This window comes from Pipistrellus hanaki (genome assembly GCF_964339955.1).
Source record: "Pipistrellus hanaki genome assembly, chromosome: 17".
Lineage (NCBI taxonomy): Eukaryota > Metazoa > Chordata > Mammalia > Chiroptera > Vespertilionidae > Pipistrellus > Pipistrellus hanaki.
The window spans coordinates 41,683,893-41,697,364 of NC_140519.1; the positions used below are offsets into that span (position 1 = coordinate 41,683,893).

General features: G+C 39.2%; 1 protein-coding gene and 1 long non-coding RNA gene across 4 annotated transcripts in view; one reads left to right on the forward strand and one right to left on the reverse strand.

Annotated features, from left to right (window-relative positions):
• LOC311611990 overlaps positions 1 to 13,472 on the forward strand; it is a 567,051-nt gene that overhangs the window by 445,322 nt on the left and 108,257 nt on the right. The window lies entirely within an intron of this gene.
• CPQ (carboxypeptidase Q) overlaps positions 1 to 13,472 on the reverse strand; it is a 311,444-nt gene that overhangs the window by 272,407 nt on the left and 25,565 nt on the right. The gene's annotated exons all lie outside the window — the stretch shown is intronic.

A 13,472-nucleotide genomic window follows, 5' to 3' on the forward strand; every position in this document is an offset into this window, starting at 1 on the left:
CAGTGGTCCGAGGTTGCCAAAGCATTGATCCTGTCCCAGATGTGAAGGCTTAATGTGGCCTCCAGGAAAGCCTGAACTCTTGAAGGAGCTAATCTCTACTGACCTTATACTAACTTAAATCTAAATTTTGTCTTCCCTACAATTTGTGAGATAGACATTGCCTCTAATGAACAGATAAAGGTACTGAAGGTCAGTGAGTTTAGATATAGGTTAAGTGATAGAACCAATGTTCAAATTCAGATCTAAATGGTTAAAATCCAGTAAACTAGATGGCAACTTTTTTCTGGCAGCCCACCTTTTCAGAGCCTAGTTTGATGAAAATGCTGCTATAGGGAGGAAATGAAAGAGTTTGAAAAAAATGAGTAATGGAGGTGGCAAGCGGTGCCCAATGAGCAATGTTTCTGGACTACCTTAACTAAAAAATCTGCATTTTTACCTTTTAAAAAATATATATATTTTTTAATTTATTTCAGAGAAGAAAAGAGAAGGAGAGAGAGAGATAGAAACATCAATGATGAGAGAGAATCATCGATTGGCTGCCTCCTGCATGCCCCCTATAGGGGATTACGCCCACAATCCAAGCATGTACCCTTGACAGGAAATGAACTTGGAACCCTTCAGTCCGCAAGCTAGTGCTCTAGCCACTGAGCCAAACCAGCCAGGGGAACACTTTTATATTTTTTATGCATTGAACTTCCATAAGATTTAACAGGATGGAATGCATCTTTGTTAGAAAAGGGTAGTTGTCCTAGATCAGAGGGTCTCAAACTTAGATCCACATTAGAATTATCTGAAGAATGCATCTTTAAATCTCATTAGAATCAGTCCTTAACAAACGTCTTGCCCTGACCATAGCTGAAACAAATTACATCAGAATTTCTGAGGGTGGGACCCAGGAATCAGTAGTTTTTAAAGCTTCTGATGAAACTCATGTGCATTCAAGTTTCAGAACCCCTGCTTAAGATTAAGAATATTGAGGATTGATATTAGTCTTCCAAAACGCCTTTACGATGGGAGAGATATATGGGCCCAATGACAACTAGTCTTTGGAGGAAGAAAAAAGAGATGAGCTGAACGCTCTCAATTAGGGAGCTGTACTAAGCTTCCTTCTCTGGCTGTCTTCTTCCCAAGTCTAATCTTCTAATGCCTGTCATCAGCTTCTCCCAAGACACTTGGCATCATGCAGATGTGTTCTGAAAATGTGGGTCCTCTTTACCACCAAGAGAGATTAGTAGACTTCAGGAAAGGAGAACTCAAACCGTCAAGCCACTGAGAGTTTTGCATGACCTTCCTTCTCCTAGTTTTAGTTCCCTTTCACTTCCCTATCTCTTGGTTCTAAGTTTTATTCAGGTTACACTATTCAAAATATATATTTGATAGAATTATTATATCCTCAAGTTCTGTGCTATGGCCTAACAAAAGGGAAAAAATTACCTGATTCTTTCCAGAAGGACAATGGACCTGTGTGTGTCTGTCTGCTTTGACGGGGAGTAAGATATGGGAACATGGAACAATCCTAGTATTTTTGTGCTTATTTCCCTCATTACCAAAAGCCCTCTGTGTACAGGACTCCCGGACAACCCCATTTTAATGGAAATCATAATAGTATGTGAGGATGCAAAAAATAGTCACATTTTTAGGGAAACATGTAAAAATAATTTTTTTAATTCTCATTCTTGAAAAATAGATAGAGCTGGAAAATACTGTGCTTCCTATATTGAAGATTTCCATAGGAAAACACTCAGGAAATATAAAACTAGCAGTATATAAGGTAGCCACGGGACAAGTGTCTGCAATCCTAGACCAACACCCAGCTCTCTCTGCCCTTTTACTCATCCTGAACGAGAAGAGAGTGTTGGCTTAGGGTGCAATGCATGGCTTCTCACCTAAGAAGGAATCACAAGAGCTCTTCAGCATAGTCACTAAGTTCCAACTTGGCCATGATGGGCCGTCCAAGCTCCGTGGGCTTTCAGACTCCCTGTCTCTTCCTAGATTTCTTGGAAACCACTGGTTTCTGTCCTTTAAAACTTGTGTGCCCACATGCCTGGGTTTTGGGCTCAATCTCCAGTGCGGGGCATGTAGGAGGCAGCCAATCAATGATTCTCTTTCATCATTAATGTTTCTATCTCCCTCTCTCTTCCTCTCTAAAATCAATAAAAATACATTAAAAAAAAAAAAAAAAAAAAAACTTGTGTGCACCGAAACCAGTTTGGCTCAGTGGTAGAGCGTCAGCCTGCGGACTGAAAGGTCCCAGGTTCGATTCTGGTCAAGGGCACGTACCTTGATTGCAGGCCCATCCCCAGTAGGGAGTGTGCAAGAGGCAGTTGATCGATGATTCTCTCTCATCGATATTTCTAACTCTCTATCCCTCTCTCTTCCTCTCTGTAAAAAAAAAATCAATAAAATATATTTAAAAACAAAAAACAAAAAAACTCGTGTGCCCAGTATTAAATATGTAGTGAGATGTCATGTGACACACATGTTCTCCCTGCGTGTTTAGGTAATACAGGTGCTCACTCCATCCACAGATGACATCTTTGACCACATCCAGCAGCACATGTGCTTAGAGTTCCTTTTTCTTTTGGTGATGACGGAATCACTTACTCTAATTCAATCCTTCTTGGGCCTGAGACCGTACTTTTGCCCGACTGGCTGAGCCAGAAGTCCCTCCTTGAATTAAGTGAACAAACATGTATGGGGATCAAACACATGAGCCTGTGCTCATTAGAACCTAGCTTTAATGAACACCAGCTCAAGATCAGAGACCACATCCATAACCCCACACCTGGTAGACCAGGGGCGCTGGCTCAGCAAGTAGGTGTGTCTGATACTGACTCAAGATCAGAGAAAACTCTGTTATTTATGAAGTATTTTCCTGACTTCACAACTTGTAACTAACCACATCCACCCTTTGAGTGTGCCAAATAATCCCAAGGAAAGCAAGAATCTTCTGTTTCAAGAAGGTTATGCCCAAAATGTGCAAAAGCTTAAAATCCTAAAATCAAAGGGTAATGAAAATGTCTAAGATAGTAGAAGGTTACAGACCTTACTTTTCTAAACAAACAAACAAACAAACTGAGTGCTCTTTAGTCCATACGTCTATTAGGATAAGAGTGGGTGGGTGGGAATCCAGCTTCTAATCAAATTGCAACCATCTGATTAATATTAGAGCAAGATCAAACAGAGAAACCCAAAAGTGCAAACAGGGTTGAAAGTCACTGAATAATAAAATGCTGAATTCTGGTCATATTTACTTTACAATGTTTACAAAATACTTCCACATACTATTTCTCTTCTACTAAAATTATCAAAACAAGCCAAACCTCCCAAGAACCAGCATTTCGCAGAAACACTAAGGCAAGTAGTGAGGCAAATCAGACATTGTCCTGCCTACTCTCCGTTTCAGATCACTGAGAAGTCAAGGTTAACGTGACAGCTGTTTCAATGAACAGTCATGCCAGGGAGTGTGTGGCATTATCAGGAACAGCCAAATGGAAGCTGAGGGCAGGTAATAGCCAAAGCAAAAGGCAAAAAGCCAAAAATTGAGGCAAAGGTCATCTGTGGGCCATATCCAGGACAGATATATTTGATTTGGCCTGCACAGTGTTCTTCCAAATATCAGATCAATTGGTGACATTAAAAGGTCAAGAGATTTCAAATGGAAATCTAGAATTACTCTTTCTTTTTTCTAGAAAAATTAAAAGACCTGGGAACAAGCTGATGAGAAGAGGCTACCACAGTCCCACTGCTACCAATAGTGTCACACTAATCCTGGGATCCTGGGTCACTCACAATGTTCACACCCTGGACCACATAGGCATGCGAACGTGTCACCCCTGGATTAAGGATCCCTCAGCTGCCAAAGGTGAGAAACTCAGTGAGCCCCAGGAGTTAGCTTCCCATGATGTTTAGCTACGAGCTAGGGATCTTGAAGCCATGAAGTTAGGTGAGATGTGAAAGGACTGTCAGGACCCAAGCATAATCCAAGTTCAGGGTGATCAAGTGCCTTCTAAAAAAAATTCTCTTCAAAGGAAGATATTTTAAGAGGAAGATAACAATCACAGAGCATCTAAAATGTTTCATCTACAATATCTAGCATACAATCAAAAATTGCTAGATCTGCAAAGAACAAGGGAAATGTGACCCATAGTTAAGAAAAAAAGTAACCAATAGAAATTGATCCCAAGATGGCTCACACATTAAATTTACCAGACAAATACTTTAAAATAATTATTATAAATATGTTCGAAAAGTAAATATATATATATATATATATATATATATATATATATATATATATATATATATACTCTCCCTAGACAATTCATGAAATTGTCTAGGGAGAGAGTACAGAGTAAGAAAAAAAAGGAGGATTTCATTCAATTTGAGCCTTGAGGAACTTTAACTTATAAAGAGTTGATAAAGAAGGATGAATAGGGAATAATCTTAAAGAGAGAGGGAGCTAAATTATTGATGCTTTATTTCTATGGATTCTTTTTTTTTTAATATATTTTATTGATTTTGTACAGAGAGGAAGGGAGAGAGATAGAGCTAGAAACATCGACAAGAGAGAGTCATCGATCAGCTGCCTCCTGCACACCCCCCACTGGGGATATGCCCGCAACCAAGGTACATGCCCTTGACCGGAATCGAACACGGGTCCCTTCAGTCCCCAAGCCGACGCTCTATCCATTGAGCCAAACCCATTTCAGCAATTTCTATGGATTCTTTAAACATTTCTATTGGCAGTTTCCCAAAGATATTTCATCTGCCTTGAGCCTACCTCTATAATGGGATTCAATTTTATTTACTGTATTTTAATCATTACTCTTTTTGTCTGTTTCTTCTATTGTCTTTGAGAACAGGGACTTTGTTTCTTAAAATTATACCTGGAACTTTATCATGGGCCTATTATAAAAAAGAAATCTCATTACAGTTTTGCTGAGTCAAGCCATAGGCTTGGGAGAATGTATTTTCATTGAGCTCAGAGGTTTTCATTTCAGTTTTCTCCTACATTTGTGACTATTCCAGAAGGTCATGGTGGCACAAAATAGGAAAACTGAATAGCAAGACTATTACTGCAATTTAAAATTTACAGAGAACTCTAAAAGGGTGTGTGTAATGATTATTGTATAAAAAAATGTCCTCCTCTATAACTTTTCTCGGTTTCATTCACAGGACTGATACAATAAAACCAGAAGATGTAAAGGACCTAGTGTCAATAATGAGGTCATGTTATTCAAAATTATACTATTGCTTAAAATTATAACTTCCCATTTTAAAATTAAGCTGTCATTTTTAAATATATGCCTTCAAATGTTTAATATTTGGTCTTCATGCCCACTGATGTGGCTCAATGGTTAGGTGTCAACCCAGGAATCAAGGAATCACCGGTTCAATTCCGGTCAGGGCATATGCCAGGGTTGCAGGCTTGATCCCCACTAGTGGGCATGCAGGAGACAGCTAATCAATGATGTTTCTTTCTCATTGATGTTTCTCTCTCTCTCTCTAAATATCAATAAAAACATTTTTTAAAAAGATAAATAAAATTTGGTCTTCATTCATGTATATACAGAACTTAGTCAGTGAAATTTATCTTGTTGAAAGTCTCTCTCCAATGTAGCCCCTATTTCAGTTAGACTCTCTACCTCTGATGCCCTCCAGGTACTGACTCCAATTCTTAAGAGCCGAGCCTCACTCTTTTGCAAGTCATGCTGCATCTCCCCAAAGCAAACAAAATGCTCAGTCACCCCCGTCATTTGGAGAGGAGAAATACAACAGGCAGCACAGAAGCTAACAGACACAGGCTGAAGGACACATACCTGGCTTAAAACAACAGCGTCATTGGTTCAAAACCAGGGACTCAAGAGGAAGTCCACAGGGCAAGCAGGCATAAAATTCCACGGGTCAAGTTAGCGTAAAATTCCTCAGGTCAAGAACAAGTAGTCAGTCTTAAAAAAAAAATCAGACAGCTAAGTCCAGGCAATAAGGACCGATCAGAAGCACACAGCAAGGCTTCACGGCCACTGCTGTTTGCTTCTGCCCAAAACAAAGCACCCAGCGGAGGATACTCACACAGGCACCCAACAGGAGGAGAGAAAGGCCCTCTGACCTTTGCACGCTGTTCACATTATCTTTTGATATTCATTATAAAACAATAATAATAATACAGAAACCTCACTGACAAAGGTAACAATTCTATGATATGAAATGAGGTATTTCAGAATGGGAAATGAAGAAGAGAGTTAGTAATCATACAAAACATTATTAAATGCTGAGTAAAATAATGCCTGTAATTGGGAAGTGTGCCCCTGGAATTCTTTGGGCCAAAAGGAAGAAGGAAAAAAAAAGGAGGGTTTTAGATAAAATCAGGGGGAAGTAGCAATAGGCAGGCCTGACGGAGACAGAAAAGAAGGAAAGACCTGCTGGTGGACCTGAAATTCTCTTCTGCAGCAGCTTCTGGGGGTGACTTCGAGCAGCTCAGGGTCGTAGGGAGGGGAGGAATCCATGCAAAGATGTACGCATGAAGAATCTGGACTTCTCTGCCTCTCAGAAAACTTCCCATCTGCTTGCTAATACCTGGAATCACCATTTCACAGTTACATGCTTAAAATAAAATACAAAGAAGCTAGGTGAGGAAAACTCTGTCTGTTCTTACTCATCTTTCCTAAGGAGGATCTTTATTCCCACTCAAACACTGACACAGTCCACATCTCCTAAGCAGCCAGTGTGCTAGAGGCTAGTGTTTTCAGCATGATTTTGAGAAGAAATCTCTGCTCTCAAGGACAATACAGGGAGCAGACAAGAAAATGAATGATTAAACTGAGTAAATTAAATTGAGTCCTATTATAGGCTCAAGGTGGATGAAACTATTATATCTTTGGGCAGCTGACAAAGAAATCTTTCAAGAGGCCTTAAAAATAAAGAATCAGTAATTTAGCCCCTTCTCTTTTCAAGATTCTTCTCTGTTCACTTTTTTTTTTTTTTTTTATCAAATCTTTAAAAGTTAAAGTTCTTCAAGGCTCAGGCTGAACGAAATCCTCTTTTTTTTTTTCCTTAATTCTGTATTCTCTCCCTAGACAATTTCATTAATGCTATTAACCTCAAATACCATGTACAATGCAGTCACTCAAATGTGTGTATTCATTCAGACCTCTTCTCTGAACCCCAGAATATATATATATCTAAATATATGTATATATGTATTTGACATCCTCAACTGGATGGTTTATAGGCACCTGAATTCAAGATTTCCAAAACTGAACACCTGCTCTTAAAGACCATGAACAGTCACACTCAATGGTCTCCCTTCTGTCTGTGGAGCAACAAGATCAGTTTTCTGTTTACAACTCTAAATCCGTACACACAGCCTCTTCATCCCCAAATACCTTACCCTTTCCTGTCTTCGGGGGCTCATCTCATGCATTGTCCTCCTCTTGAACCCCAGATACAATGACTTTATCTCACACTCTCTGGCATACCATCCTTTGTCCTGGTCCCTCTGCACGGAATACACCCAACTTGCCCCCTGTAGTTAATTTTTACTTCTTCAGCGTTCAACTCCCTCAGTATTTCCTTAAAGATGTATTCCCTGCATCAAGTCAAAATCTCTAGGAATGCACTTTATAGCATAATCATAATTGTAATTAAATAATAATAAGCATTTATTAAGCATCTACTATTGGGCCAAACACTATTCTAGGGAATGGTGATTCAGCAACAAGACAAACAAGGTCTCTGCTCTCTTGAAACTAGATGCTTATATCAGGGGAAACAGACAATAAGCAAATAGACCCCCAAAAGGGCAATATCGTTTTAGGTAGTAATATTAGAAAAATAAAACAAATGATGTGATAGAGAGTGGCCAGATCGGGAACAGGGCCAAAGGAGTGAGTACGCACTGCCTTATATGGATTGCTCAGGATCTGCCTTTTCTGAAGGAAAAGGTGGGGACTTTCTTTACTGCTATATCCCAAGTGCCTGGACATAACAGGTTCTCAGTGAATATTAAAAAATATGATGAAATGTATGAAAGATGTTGCTTGCTAAATAAAACTATTTTCCAATATGCCAAAGAACAGCTGCAATCTCAGGAAAGTCACATTTGTATATTATAAGTTACATCACCAGTACATCTTCAAAAACTTGTTGAATAGATGAACAAGTGGACCTATCCATTTTCATAGGTCCATACTCACATATAAGGTCCTTCATGGATCAAAATCTCCTTACATAATCTACCTAAGTCCCTGATTCTTGACCTCTTAACCTCACTATAGCCAAACAGACTATAGGGTACCCACACAAGTGGCTGATAACCTCTTTGTTTACCAAAGTGCTATTGGTAAGTCAACAATTCACTCTTATCCAAGACAGATGGACCCCAATCTTATCAGACAGAACTAGGAGAAATAAACAACCTGTACAGCAAACAATATAAAATTCCATTCAGAAAATACCAATAGCCAATGCTCAACAAATAGTATATAATCAACTAGGCAATTTTGAAAAATCTGCTATGTAGACCTCATTAGAGTCCTGATGCACAAAATTCGTGCAAGAATAGGCCTTCCTTCCCCTAGCTGCCGGCACAGGCTTCACTCCAGTCCCGTCTTTGCCCAGAAGGACATCCAGAATGACATCCGGAAGGATGTCAGGTCTAATTAGCACATTACCCTTTTATTATTATAGATGGCTTACTTAAAAAAGAAAAATATTGATTCCGAGGTCCATTCATGTATTTATTAAGATATAGAACACTAGCCGAAACCGGTTTGGCTCAGTGGTAGAGCGTGAGTCTGCGGACTGAAAGGTCCCAGGTTCGATTCCGGTCAAGGGCATGTACATTGGTTGCGGGCACATGCCCAGTAGGGGGTGTGCAAGAGGCAGCTGGTCGATGTTTCTCTCTCATCGACGTTTCTAGCTCTCTATCTCTCTCCCTTCCTTCTCTCTGTAAAATATCAATAAAATATATTTTTTTTAAAAAGATATAGAACACTAGACTAGGTTATCTTGTAGGCTTGAAGCATGCACTTATTCATTTATTCATTCATTCATTCATTCATTCACTAAGCATTTGCTGAGAGTTGCTTGCCAGGTACCATGTAAGATACTATGTATGGGGTTTTATGAATTGAGGAGATAAAACCTGTGTAGTGGCAATACTTATCAAATAAACCACATTGCTTGGGAAGATGGTGATGTATCTAGCCAAACTTACATGGCAGGAAAAATTTATTATCATTTTTGCAAGAGAAAGATATATAGTAGAGTCTCATTATTCAAGGCAGTTATGATCTATCAAGTTATTACAAACACTGAACTAGAGAATACGGAACCATGGCTTTTAGGGAAATACGGGGTCAGGTTCCTGAGAAACTCTAGTTGCATATTTGTCAACTTATCAATACATAACCTTGCTTTATATGTGTTTCTTTTGAGGACACAGTATTTAATATCCACTGATTTACTAACACTGAACTCAAAGCCAAGAGCCCCCTCTCTAACCCATACCTGGACAAAGCTCATCTATTTTCTATGCACATGTACTTTCTATGTAAGACACATCACATCCTTCTCACACTTAGGAACACTAGAAAGCACTTCAGAACCGCACTCAAGGTTCCATTTTAAGTAATGTAAACACCCCCTCCCTCCCAAAAAAGCACAAAAACGTTAAAAATGTAGCACTAAATAGACAACAAAGGAAACATTTGTTTACAGTACAGTTGAAGAGAGAAGGGGTGGGGAGAAGAGAGAAGAGGACAGGGCAGAAGAGGAGAGGAGAGAAAACAAGAAATATATATACATATATAATTCTTGGGTTTGAAACCTGGCTCTACCACTTACTAGCTGTGTGCTCTTAGGAAAGTTACTTTATGGTTCATCCACACCTGTTTCATTAACTCACGGAGTTGTAGTGAAGATTAAAGAGTTAATAGAAATGAGTGTTTGTTGTGGTGTCTGGCGTACAATAAGCACTATTTAAGTGTTAGCCATCAAAATGAACATAAAGGAATGGGACATAACCTTCAACTTCCCATAAAAATATGTGATGGCTACAGCTCTCATTCACCTTTCTTCCTCTCCTCCCTTCCCTCCCCATCCCTTTTCTTCTCTCACATTGCTTCCTTCTTGCCTATGCCTCAGACTCCCCTGGAGGCTCACACAGGACACTGGAAGATTTCCCTCCTTCAAAGACTGCTGACCTAGAAACAAAGTTTGCCCTGCAGGCAAATAGCTCCCATTCCAGCATAAGATGACACTTCCTTCCAGTGCAGACTGGACGGCTTCTGCGATGAACATTCTTCCCTGGTGTACACCCAACAGCTCTGCCAAGGAAAAACGGACCAATAAAAAACAAACAAACAAACAAACAAAAAACCCTTTCTGTTCACTCTGGAGCCCTGCATATGCCCCTTTCCATGCCAGGAAAGAGCTCAACAGTCGCCATCTTGCCAGCACAACTTCACTTTTCACTTGAACCCCAAAGAAGTGAGGTTTCAGACAAAACAGACAGACGAGGAACACACTGAGAAACTGACAAATCCAAAGCTGGGCTGTCTCAAAGCAAACCTCCCACGTGCATGTCTGAGCTGGAGGATGTGGACAGGAAGTTTGGGCCAGAGCCCAAGAGCAGAAGGGAAGATAGACAATGGCTATTGTACCAACCAACGTTCCTTGGGTTGGGGACAGGGAAAGGGTCAGAAGCAGAGCCACTCAAACCAAACCCAAGTGGTAGGGCTGTAGCTGGCATCATGAAAACCCTTCCTGCCAAGGTTGCCAAGGAACAGGCTCACAAGGCTGAGAGTATGTTATTCAGAGCATCTTCCCAGTGAAATGTGTGTGGCACTTCTGGAAGCTGGCAGAGCCCTGCCTCAGATCTCCTCTCGGGAGCTTCCTCATCTTTCTGATCAGGACAAGAGGCTCCCTTTCATGGCTTTCATAGTATTCTCTTTCCATTAGATACATCTAAACTTTCAAATTAAATAGAAAAATACTTTGAAAATGGACTGGCCTTCATTGAAAAAGGTAGTTTGGGACTTAGGAAATAGCAACTACTTATTTGATTGGATCCATCTAACGACTGCAAACCACACTTGATAGCTATTATTGGCCATTAGTCCTTGACTAACAGGTCCATGTCCAAGTTATAACAATCATCATTCCCCTTTCAAAGATCTATGCTGCAGGGATCACATGTCCACAACTTATTTCATTTAATCTCCCCGCAAATTCCTGGAGGTTGATGCTACAGCCCATCCCCATTTTACAGTTAAGGAAACTGTGTATAAAGCAATTTACCAAAAATCACGTGGAAAGGAGTGGCTGAACAAGGAACCAAACCCAAGTCCTTCTGACTGCAATAGCTATATTCTTTCTATTATATTGTTCATAACCAGGTAACTGTATGGTCAGAACTCAGTGGGCAACTTGAAATGATTTTATTTCAGCTGTGCTGTAGTGAATTACTGTCCCTTAATAATTCCTGAGAAGGGTTCACTGTTTTACAATCACTTTCCGTCACTAGAAGAGTCACATTCCTCTATTTAATACTGAAACTACTTATTTTTTTAAATTCCAGTTTCACATCCAGTTTAATGCTCTTCCCCTCCCGTGTCCAGAGGGTCGGCCAAGTTTAGGTCAGGGCTTGGAGGGAGCAGTCCCAAGGTAATAGGAAGAGTCCCATCAATAATCCTATATAATAATCCTATTTAATAAAGAGCTAATAAGCTAATTAGACCAGATGGCAGAACAACCTTCCAGACTACCTTCTGGAACGACCAGTGGAGGTTCCACAAAAACTTAAAAATAGAACCACTGTATGACCCAGCAATTCCACTTCTGGGTATTTTCTGAAATTAAAAAAAACCAAAAAAACAACAAAAAAAACACCACTAATTTGAAAGGATATATACTTGTTGCAGCATTATTTAGGATAGCTCAGAAATGGAAGAAATCTAGGTACCCATCTGTAGACAAATTGATAATGAAAATGTGGTTCATACCTATAATTGAATATTACACAGCCATGAAAAATAATGAATTCTTGCCATTTGCAACAACATGGATGAATGCAGTAGGTATTACGCTAAGTGAAATAAGTCAGACAGGGAAAAACAAATACTGTATAATTTCGATTACTTGTGAAATCTAAAAAAAGAAAACAAGCAAACAAAAGAGAAACAAATTAATATATTTCATACAGAAAACAAACTGATAGCCGCTAGATAGGAGGGAAGATAGGTGAATAAGTTGAAAGGGATTAAAAAGTGCAAATTGCTCATTATAAAAATAGTCATGGGGATATAAAGTACAGCAGAGGGAATGGTGCCAGGTGGGTACTAGCCTTCTCATGGTGATCACTTCATAAGTTATATAAATGTCTAACCACTATGTTGTACTTCTGAAATGAATATAATATTGTATGTCAACTATAATTTAAAAATATTTTTTAAAAACCTGATATCTAAATGAGAAAAAAATTATGTTAGATGCCTACATCACACCTTATGCCAAAATAAATCTTAGATAGAAGTAATATAAGAACACAACAAAATTCTTAAAAAGTAATCTCTAAGTGATGGCAGGTATTTCGTGTGCTGGGCCTCTAGTTTACAAATAAAGCACTGAGATGCCTTCATAAACTCATTAAGAATTCTCAAAACAATTAGAAAAGACCAATAATGCTTTTTTTAAAAATATGATATGAACAGACAGGGCCAAAGAAAATACAAATGGCTCTCACACACAGGAAAAGATGCTCAAGATCATTCTTGATAGAAATGAGAACTAAAAACAAGATACCATTTCTTTCTATCATTTTGCTAAAGATCATAAGGTTTGGTACACACTGTGGTACAAGAAAATAGGGAAATAGACACAATTACATTTTGCTGCTAGGAGCAATCAATTTCTGTGGAGATCGGTCTACATATATGCATGTACATTTTAACACAAAATTCCTCTTCTAGAAATTTTCCTACAGATGGGCAAAATGATCTATGTACAAGGATATTCATTGTTATATACACTGAATGGCCAGATTATTATGATCTCTGAATCCATAATAATCTGGCCACTCAATATATATATATATTAGAGGCCTGGTGCATGAATTCGTGCATGGGTGGGGTCCGGCCAGCCTTGCCAGGGGGAGGGGACATGGGCGGTTGGCCAGCCTGCCTGCTTATCGAACTCCTTCCTGGTCAAGGAGACAATTTGCATATTAGCCTTTTATTACATAGGATATACACTGAGTGGCCAGATTATCATGCTTTCAGAGATAATCATAATCTGGCCACTCAGTGCATTTGTAATAGCAAACGCTTGGAAAAGCATATCTGTCTGTGTATAGCAGACTGATTACATAAATTATGTAAATCCATAAGGGAGGACATGAAGCTATGAAAAGGAATGAACTGTTCTCTGCAAGCAAATATTGAACAACCTCCAAGAAGAAATTTCAGGAG